The sequence below is a fragment of the Lactuca sativa genome, chromosome 4 (genome assembly GCF_002870075.4).
Source record: "Lactuca sativa cultivar Salinas chromosome 4, Lsat_Salinas_v11, whole genome shotgun sequence".
Classification (NCBI taxonomy): Eukaryota; Viridiplantae; Streptophyta; class Magnoliopsida; order Asterales; family Asteraceae; genus Lactuca; species Lactuca sativa.
In genome coordinates, this window is record NC_056626.2 from 332,177,465 (window position 1) to 332,189,128 (window position 11,664).

The following is an 11,664-nucleotide window of genomic DNA, read 5'->3' on the forward strand; positions in this document are numbered from 1 at the left end:
TGAAAAGACAACAACTAAATGTAATGGGGCACAACATTAAAGGCTAGCTCCATCCATTACAAATCAGCACTCCCACGTCACAATGGATAAGACTAAGGAGACTTGATAATGTGCCTCATGGGCATGCCATAAAGCACTAATGTCGCTTGCCACGTGGTCCGACCATTCGGCCATCCTTACCATCCAATGCCTATTTTGGCCTGGAATAGAATATCCCTCGATACCCGGGATCCAGCCTAGAAATCGTGCGAGAAAGTCGATAGATGAAAAACATATACCTGTTAACTTTAGTGAAGTTGTACACACCATTATCATGGCTAAGCCAATCACGACTTGGGCAAGGGACAAATGTACGATCTGAGTCACAATAAAGTGCTGAGCGGGAATGTGACAAATACAAATTACGTAATCTGAGTCACAATAAAGAGGATTTTTCTTCATGCTAATTTCATACTCTCTTAATTGACTTTGTATCCAAATTATTTGAGATGTGCACAAATCAGCTGCAATGTATTCGGCTTCAACGGTTGAAAGAGAAACACACGTCTGCTTTTTTGATTGCCAACTTATGATTTTTCCATCCAAAAACTGAAAACCACCTGTTGTACTTTTTTATTCTAGTCTATATCCTCCAAGATCAACATCTGAAAAAGCCTGTCTTAGAAATTCAAATTTAGTTGGATAACATAGACCAAGAGTTGAAGTTCGCTTAAGATATCAAAAGATATTTTTCACTACAAGCATATGTGGCTCTCGAGAAATGGCTTGATAGCGAGCACAATAGCATACAACAAATATAATTTCTGGTCTACTTGAAGTAAGATACAAAAGTGATCCAATCAATTGTTAATATTGTGTAAGATCTACAACAAGTTTATCAAGAGATGGAGTCAATTTTATTCTGAATGCCATAAGAACTTTCACTTTCAAATCACCTGTCATTCCAAATTTCGTGAGTAATGATTTAGTGTAAGCTTCCTGATTAATAAAAAAACCTTCCTGACTCTATTTTATATTTAATCCAAGAAAAAAAATTATTGGTCCCATTGAAGTTATTTCAAATTTAGTTTCCATCAATTTTCAAAATTTACTAGTCAAGGAAGGCTTAGTGGATCCAAAAAATGATGTCATCTACATAAATCTGAACAATCATAAGATGTTCACCTTCCTTCTTACAAAAAAAGTAGGATTAATAGAACCTTTTTTGAATTTGGATTGTTTAATAAATCTAGTCAGAGTTTCATACCATTCACGTGGAGCTTATTTCAAACCATAGACAACCTTATGTAGAACATAACAATGATCTGGATATTTTTCATTTATAAAACTTGGTGGTTGTTCAACATAAACAATTTCTTTAAGCTCTCTATTTAGAAACGCACACTTCACGTCTATTTGAAAAACTTCAAAGTTTTTATGAGCAACATAGGCTAGGAAGATACGAACAGATTCCAATCCAACAACAATAGAAAATGTTTCTTCATAATCAATTCCTTATTCTTGACAATATCCTTTGACCACTAAACGTGCTTTGTTCCGAATGATATTCCTTTCTTTATCCATCTTATTTCTAAATAGCCATTTAATACTTATAACAGAAGCATCTTTTGGAGTTGGAATCAATCTCCAGACTTTATTTCTCTCAAATTTGTTCAATTCTTCTTGCATTGCTTTGACCCAATCTTCATGATTGAGAGCAACTTTAACAGTTTTAGGTTGAACTTTTGAAATAAAAGAATTAACCATGTAAAAATCCATTTTTGAAAGTAAAGCAGCCTGTTTTTTTGTTTTTTTGTTTTTTTTTCTGAGCATGAGTTAAGACTTCTGGAAAGGTATCACCAATGACTTGAGTTTTTGGATAATCTTTTGTCCATTTAGTCAAATGTGGATAATTTTGATCATATTCTAGATCCATTTCAGTAATAATTTCTTCAAGTTCCGATTGCACATTAGTGTTATTATTTAATGAACTCCCCCACTGGACGTTTGTGTTCAAATTTGAATTCCCCCCCTCAACACTTGTATTAGAAGTTGAATTCCCCCCCCCCCCCCCCTGGACAAAATCATCATTGTTTAAATCAGAATTTGAATTAAAATTTTGACTATCATCATGAATTTCAATAATTTCAATTGCATCATCAACTAATTTAAGCAATTCATCTTTTTTGTTATGTTTAGTTTTTACTTCAGATGAAATTGCCTTTACTAACTCATGAAAAAGATTTGAAAAATCTTCATAAAGAGACATAATAGGATTCTTTTTGAAGTTAGAAGATGAAAAAATCTAATCAGATAAAACATTCAAATTTTGTTGAGAATTTTTGACAAATTTATCATCAAATGTGACATAATAACTCTCTTCAATTTTCTTGGATTTCTTGTTAAGAACTCGAAAAGCTTTTGATGTCAAAGAATATCCCAGAAAAATTCCTTCATCAGCTTCAACATCAAATTTGTTGTGATGTTCCTTTGTGTTGTAGATAAAGCACGTGGAACCAAATACATGAAAGAATTTGACGTTAGGTTTTCATTTATTCAGGATTTCATATGAAGTAATAGAAAATCTTTTATTAATAAAATAATGATTTTAGTAAAGCATGCAACTCCAATTGCTTCAGCCCATAAATATAAAAGAAGATTATCAAAAGATAACATCGTCCTCGTAGCTTCACATAAAGAACAATTTTGCCTATCAACTACACCATTCTGTTGTGGAGTATAAGGAGATGAAAAATTATGAGTGATTCTTTTGTTTGTCAAAAAGTCTTCAAATACTTGATTTTTGAATTCCAATCTGTCATCACTTCTGATCTTTCAAATTTGTTTTTGCAATTGTAACTCTATCTGTTTCACAAAATCATCATCATTTTGGTAGTTTTGGACTTCTGTTTAAGAAAGAAAACCCATGTAAACCGTGAAAAGTCATCAACCATAACCAAAATATATTTATTACCACTAATACTTTCAATTGAAGAAGGACCACACAAATCAATATGAATCAATTCAAGTGGCTCAACAATTTTAGTATTTATTAATGAAGAATGACTTTTTCTGCTTTGTTTTCCTTCTCTCGCAAATTGCACACAAATGTTCTTAGTAATATTTAAGAAGTGGAAGACCTCGCACATGATCATCAATAACAAGCTTATTTATATCTTTAAAGTTGAGATGTGAATGCCTCATGTGCCTTAACCAACTGTCTTTCGAACACGGTTTAGAAAGAAAGAAAATTAAAGGTTTCTTTGAATTGGTTTCAGATTTAGGGGATACATTTCACCTTTTCTATTTGATTTTAGAATCACCTTCTATGAAGATTTATCAACAGTTTCTGATCCATCCTCATCAAACGATACTTTGAGACAAGAACCTACAACAAGTTGAGAAACACTTATTAGATTTTGTTGAAATCTCTCAACATAAGATACCTTTCGAATTGTAAAATCTCCATTTGTAATTATCCCCTTTGATTTCTCCAGTTGCATTTTTGTCAAACTTCACTTTTCCACCATCTTTCAGATCACGATATTCTCTTAAATCTGATTTTCTTCCAGTCATATGACAAGAATGGCCATTATTAATTTACCATTCTGAACCATTTTGGGTCTTAGTGAGAATTTTGCTTTTAAATTCAAAACAGGAAAATTCTTAGATTTATCGATCCAAAAGAATTTCTTAATCACAATATTATTCACTCCTTTTACCTTTTTTGAAAATTTGAGATTTATTGTCACAAAGATTAATTTCAACAAATGAAGTTTTTCTATATGAATTAAATTTTGTTTTTTGTGCCATTTTCTCAAAAAAAAAATTTCTTCTTCTTGCTACAATTTGGCTTCATATGCTTTCAGATTAGCATCTTGATCCAAAACCTTTTTCTTTGAAACGTCAACAAATTTTGATTGTTCAACATTGATTTTTCCTCTTTTCAAATAATATGAATTTGGTGAAAATTTTGATTTTGGTTTTGAAAATGGAGATGAATGAATATTTTGATTACAAGATTTTGATGAATTAACAACCTTTTGATTTGATTTCTTTGAAACATGATTAACACATTTATCATTAACCACACTTTCTTTTTTACTTCCAAAACTGTTTTCTTACAATCATATTTTTCTTATATGTATCATTCATTGCTCTTTTCTTTGCTTTAATTTCTTCAACTGATTTTTGATTATTTTCCTTTTCTTTTGAATTATTTTTGACAACTTCTTCCTTTGTAGCACAGATTGGTACATCTTTTGTGCCACTTGTTTCACCAACTTCATGTGAAACATACACATTATTCAAAGGTTCCGAAATATATTTTCCTTTAACTTTCCAAGAATATTTTTTAGAAAGACCTTTTTGTCTCATCGCCATTGTCAATTGGTGCAGACCAAAAACGATCATTGCAACTCTTTGCATTATCATTATCTACAATTGATTTTAATTCTGATGTATCATTCTTGTTAAGACCCTTTTTCACAAAAAATTGATTAGGAGTCTTTTGAACCTTTGGAAAAACAATTGTTTTTACAGTCAAAGTATCAAATCCTTTATTCACAACATTATTTTCAAATTCCTCGGAATCTTCAAAAATCAAAATTTCTTTTTGGTTCATCAATATTTTTTTACAAAAGAAGAATCAATTTCGTCTTCAACAGAAATTTCACTCATTACGTTTTCATCAAAATCAGAAGTATTCTCATTAGAATAATTTTCTTCCAATTTCAGCATTTGGCATAACAAGTTATATTTCTCTTTTGAATTTTGTTTGACTTCTTGTTTGTCCTCTTCAGTTAAAATATTGTTCATCATCAATTTATTTTCTTTTGATTTAATGAATTCGTCAACTTTTTCAAGTCTAATCGTGTAAGAATCATGCAAAGATTCATCTGATGAAATCATAGATTCACATTTAAATTAATCAGAATCAATTTCATCTTCTTTAAATTCAAGAAATGGAAGAATCATTTTATGCAGCTTATCACCAATGTCACAATTAAAATAGAGATGAGTTATATTGTTGTTCAAACGTTTAGCTATTAGATAAAAAATATTACGTTGCTTAGTTAATAGCCTCTTGTGTGTTTTCAAAATTATAATATCATCCTCAATCCTATTGATTTCTATGTTAAGAGCTTCTATTTTCATCCTTATTTCTTCATCCTAAAAGTTTTCCTACTAAAACTATCATCAAGATCAGAATTGTTAATATGAGATCACTTAAGACATTCATTTAAATTGGAAACTATAACATGCAATTCAATCAATTCGAAATCATAACAATTAACAAGAATATTAAGATATTTAAGAATAGATTGTAGCTTGTTGATCACTTTGTCATATTCTCCAGTCTGCTCTTTGACACTTTTTACTGACAAACAGACTTCTGATTTTGTGCCCTCATATGTGAAATAGTCATGGCTTTCGGAATCTATATTTCCGACTATCAGACACCTTCCATCAACATAGATATTGTCTTATTTGAAAATGAAACCTTTTCTGTGAGTATGCTTCCAAACTTCTTCATCTTCGAAATCGGTTGACAAAAATCAATGCCTTTCTAGTATTCTTCGATTTCCGAAGCTCTTCTATTTTATGAGTATAGTCATCTTCATCTTTAGTTTTCTATTTGTTCTCATGCATCTTCCTCAACATACACTATTTTGTGAAATAGTTTTTACCATGCCAATAGTTACAGTCGTAACTAGAATCTCCAAGCAATTTCTTCTCAAATTTCTCTTCATCTTTTTGAAACTTCTTGTTACCTTCTCCTTTTTGTTTCTCAGATGCAGAGTTCTAATTTGTGAAGGTTCCATCACCATTTTTTCCTTTTTTGAATTTGTTTCCATTGAATTTTGAGTAGTTTTTCTTGAAGAACTTTTTAGGATTGATGACTATGATTGGGTTGACTTCACTTGTGAATTCTTCATCAAATGTGTCAGAATCATAATATGGTTGAATTACCTTGGATGGTTTGGCTTTAGATCCTTCATAAATAAAATTAAAGCTAATGGACCTACATTTAGAACACTTTTTGCTTCTTTCATGACTTCCTTCTCATGAGATTTGAGAATTCCACCCAGCTTGGCAAGAGTGTAGCTCCTAAATTGTTCATGAGCTTTGACAACATAAATAATATTGTAACACCCTAAAAATACGGATAAAATTTGAAACATACGATACTCAGATCAAATCAGTCAAAACTGTGTCACAGTAACATATTATCGAAGTACAATTCCCAAAATCTCAAAATGCGGAAATCATAGGGTGACGCGGTGCGATCAGGTCGTGCTCGTCCCCTTTGAACTGTAAGTACCTAGAACATAAACTAAAAACTGTAAGCACAAATTTTAGTGAATTCCCGCAATATACCACATACTAAAAAACATATAGCCAAGCATATTTGGGTGCTTACCTACCCATTCGGTCTATCTCAACCGGATACTATCAAGCATATATGGGTTCTTGCAAACCCCGTCTGTCTATTTCAATCGGATACTGTCAAGCATATTTGGGTGTTTGCAATCCCCTTTCGGTCTATTTCAACTGGATACTGTCAAGCATATCTGGATGCTTGCAATACCCTTCGGTCTATTTCAACCGGATACCGGGTCTATTTCTCCCCCTACTACTACCACATAATATCATAACAGGAATCACAAAGTCATCAATGAAATACAGGCATAACTGACCATTGTCACAAAGACAATCATTACACTACATCATAAACTAGTGGGCCAACATTGGTGCCCTCGAACCACGGATACGGTGAAGGAAAACTCACCTAAGCTACAGAATCTCTCAAATAAAATATCGGTCTGCTGATCTAAAAAATCCACACACGCTAGCACCATCAAATACTATCAAATTAATAATTGGACATCAAACCATAATCAAGAATCTAAATTACTTGTCCAATATCCAGGATAAATGACCATTTTACTCTTTTCTTACTTGGCCCAAAACCAAGGATCAACCCATTTGCTCAAAAAGTCTAATTTCCTAAATGACATCCCAAGGACCAATATGGATCATCTTCCTAATTGGTCCCAAAACCATCCGGTACCTAATTCCAATAAAGCTAATAGTCTATCCATGACCCAAAGTCAGAAGTCTAATGGCCGAACAAGGCCCAAACCCTAAAAGGTCCAAAAGTGACATCCTGGGGCGTACACCCTACGTACCAGAAGTGTACCGCCTTCATATTTACCCTCACAACACAATATACAAGTTGTTATGCATGGAATCGACATTACATTGAGCGTACTCCTACGTACGCACAACCTATTCACCAGAGGTCCAATAATCTGAACTATTTTCTTAATGGTTAAGAAAAAACGCATCCAAACACTTATCTGGCCCCCAAATGATGTCTTAACATGTAAAGTTGGCAAATTTAATCCTTTTCATGACTTATGGGACCAAATCCTTGTTTCTATCCATATTAAGAACATCAACTCATGCATGCATGAATAAGAACCCTCAAGATAACATTTTTATGACCTAATAACTCAACTAGGACCAAATATGTGGCTCAAAGATCCTGGAGTAGCTTCTACTCACAAGAACAACAACCTTGGGACCAAAACATGGAATAACCCACCCAAAACTAGATCTATACCATAAAACCATAAAGTTTGAAGCTTTATACCTCCAAAAGGTAGATCAAGGTGCACAAAGCCTGGATCCATAAGCTTCAAGCAATCCCACACTTCTCCAAGAAGCCCCTTCTTCTTCAAAGTGCACCAAAAAGCATGAGAACACACCAAAATCTCAAGAACCACACCAATGGAGGCTAGGGTTTCATTTCTAGGGTTTAATGGGATGGAGGCTGAAGATAAGAGAGTTTGAACAAAAATTAAGGAGTTTAAATAGGGTCCAAGTCCCTATATTAGGGTTTGGGTATGACTGTAGTACGTCCAACGTACTTCATAAGGCTTCCACGACCACTCTTCCTAGTACGCGCAACGTACTCTAAGTACTCCTGGCGTACTAGGCTAAGCCTCTAAGACTTCACACTTCCAAAAGCCATAAATTATTCTTTCTAAGCCCGATTTCGACGATCCTTATATCCACGGAAAGGTAACGAAAAGCTCTACACTTCTATCAACTCTTCCTTGCCTAAAAACTTTTCGAACTTAATGTTGGATTAATGTCTAAGTCCATAACTATAATTGGTAAGACTTGACCCGACCCGGCATGGTCCATTTGGGTTGCATGGCATCATGCATTTGGATAGACTATAATGAGAGAAATAACACTTATGGTTGGTTAATATATTATAAGTTCAAATATATTAATAAGATTATTTAATTAGTATTGATCAAGAATTAATCTAGGATTAATTAAGTGATCAAAAGAAGACTAATTAAATATATGGGTTGATTGTGGAAATCATCCATACATATATAGTGGGCTAATGCTCCATGGATTATCTAGTTGGGCTAAAACCCATATGATGCTCCATGGATGCTCCATGGTGTTTTTGTACCCATGGATCATGGAAATGAAAGGCCATGTTAATTAGGGTTTACATGGTGTAACCCTAACTATATATGCATCTTATTCTTGACCAAAATCGGCGACTAGAGAGAGTAAAAAAGGGCTAGCCGATTTTCATGAAGTGTGAAATTCTCTCAAGCCATTCCATTTGTATTTTGGTGTTGTGTGAACCATTTGAGGTGTCACACTTGGGGCACTAGGCACTCAAGCTTCATGAAGACATTCTACATCAAAAAGGTATGTATTATATCTTGTTATATTCAATGTTTTGTATGCTAGATTAGGATAATACCTTGGATGTTCATATTTGCATGTGTAATAGAGAAAACATAGATCCAAGGTATTTAGGGTTGCATGTACACTTAGGAGTGTTAGAATGCTCAAAACCCAACAGTGGTATCAGAGCGTAGGCTTGTTTTCAATTATACTTGATGCAAATTGCTGAAAAATGCTGAAAAACTCGATTTTCTGGCTTTTTAGGCACTGGACTCGCCGAGTCCATGAGAAAAATCATCCTACTCGTCAAGTATGTTCATGCACTCGACGAATAGGAGCCCTAGACAACATATTTTCGAGGTTTTTGGCTAGAAATGGACTAGGAACATTACCCTAAGTTGTTTTTGAACTTATAAACTTGTTTTTGATGTGGTAATGTTCATGCTAATCCAATTTCAAGGATAATTGTCAATAGATTCATGTTTTGAATTAGTTTAGTGATTAGGCTAATTACATGAAAAAGTTTGATTTGAATTATCTTGTTCTTATGAGTTGCTTAGATTAATAGAAAAGTTAATTGATTATGTGTTTTCAATCCATTTTAATCTAAGAGTTGATTCTAAAATTTGTGTTTGTAACTTGTCCTCAAGTTACATGATAAGTCACATTTAAGTTTCATAAAACTCATAAAAGTTGGCAAATGTTACAAAAATGAAGAGTCATGTCTAATTGAATGGTTTTATGACTCCATAACTTGTCCTCAAGTTATGGAAGTTCAAGAGTCACTTCATTAAGTAATAAAATGTGTAACCTTAATTAATTCCATAAGTTATAAAATAAAGATAAGTTAATTCTTTTATTAGTTTAAAGTCTTCCATAACTTGTCCTCAAGTTATGGAACTTGAAGACTTTTTGGATTAAAACTACTTTAAACACATAAGTTATGGAATTAGTTAGTTTTGAATGGTTTCAAAACTTGCCCTCAAGTTTTGGAATTTGAAAAGTTTTCACTTATGAATACTTTAATTCCAAGTTAGCCCTTAGAATTTTAAAAGTTAAAATTCAACCCTTATACTTTATAATATTATAAGTTAATAATATATATATGTATAAGAGTAAAGTCAGTCTTACCGTTAGTAGGCCTCATTCACGAAGCCGGTCTATAAGGGGGGGGGGGTATAAGGTTACTGCCTGTAAAATGGCAGTTTAATGGGTGTCCACTCTCACCCACTGCTTCCTTGACTGGCGGAGGGTCGTTAGCCGAATGGGTTTGACAGGACCATAAATCTCCCTTCATTAAAAGTATTAATGATAAATACTATGTAACTAAACTCTTAATAATACCCAATCTTAGTTACTTAGGAAAATGTGAATAAGGTGCTAATCCATGAAATTACACTTTGCACTTTGTTTAAGTCGGTTAGTGGAGCGTGTGTGGTTAACCGGCACACTAACTCGTATTTAACAAGGTAGGCAAAGGGTAACTTAATGTTTATCATAGTATCGATGGAGCGTGTGTGGTTAACCAGCACATCGATTGAGGGGTAAACACTTAAGGGTACCAAGTAATTTGCATGGTTACTTCACACCTTGTTTTGTGATCCTCGGCATCCCAGTCACAAAACCTGAAGGGCACACTCGAGATTGATACATGACATTGAACAGTTCAATGAATCTCAAAAGATCTAGGAGTTTCAAATCCAATTAAAACCTAATAACACATTTCGTTTATCTTGGTGGAAATTGGTGAATCGTCATTCACCTACTTTCAAATATTTTATAGCTTGGATTACGACATCCCTCTTCTAAGTTATAAAATAGTTTGTTGGGTCCTAGCCTTAATATTTTCATATTGGGTGTTATATTAAGGACTTTAGATCAACTATCTTGAATATCTCCCAAAAGATGCCTGGTTTAGACATCTATGATCTTCCCAAATCTCTTGAAACAAGCTTTCCTAAATGAAGATGATGTCCCATGGAAATCATACTTCTTTCACCTCCTCAAATTATTCTCCCTAACCTACAAGTTCTTGAAAAGTTTAAGGTCACTCAAGCCCTATTGTCAAGGCAAGGTCTAGGTGTTGTCACTTCTTGGAGATGTAGTCACATATTGACAAGCCGGGAGAGTTGGGTGTCAAAGTCTTGGGAAAGTTGGTGGTTCAAGCACTTTCTAAGTCACATAGTGAGTTCCTTTGGGATACCTATGAAACAGACTATGACAAGACCCTTAATGATCTTATCTATTTGCTAAGATCAACTTCCTAAAACTTGATGGACATTGACAATGGTGACACTGGAAATCCAGAAAAAGCATTCTCTTCCCAATGGAAAGGGATCGGCCATAGTCAACTTGGTTGACCAAATGGTAAAGAGAAAAGCTAAGTCTATGATAGTCCCGTGTACCATTACCAAAGGGTCTATATGTTTATATTGCCAAAGGAAGGGTCATTAGTTGCGAAGCTGCCAAATTTACCTAAGGATGTTAAAGTCAATAAGTTTGACTCTACTTCAGGTAAAGTCCACTATCTAACTCTGCTAAGTTTCTATTCTGAGATCCTTGATACATGATGTGACTGGGTCACATGTTGATGTTTTAAGAATCAAAGAAAAGTAAAGAAACTTAAAGAAAGAATATGCTGAATCTGATCGCTTAGATGGATTTCTATCGCATAGTTTGAAGATTGGATTCTTGAGCTACTTCTTAGGAGTTATGAGATATTGCTTAGGAATAGATAACAACAATTTTTCATATGGATTGTAAGGATAAGTTCTTCCGCAAAGTTTTAAAATAATAGGAAAATTTCTGATTTTATTTATTTTAAAATATCCTTACAATGGCATTTGGGAAAAATTGTTGCTTATATGATTCCATTAATAACAATAGTGGAAATATGAATTTGATTCTTTTCATTTGTGGTAATGTCTAAATTTACCAAATAAGGAAAGATTCTCATTA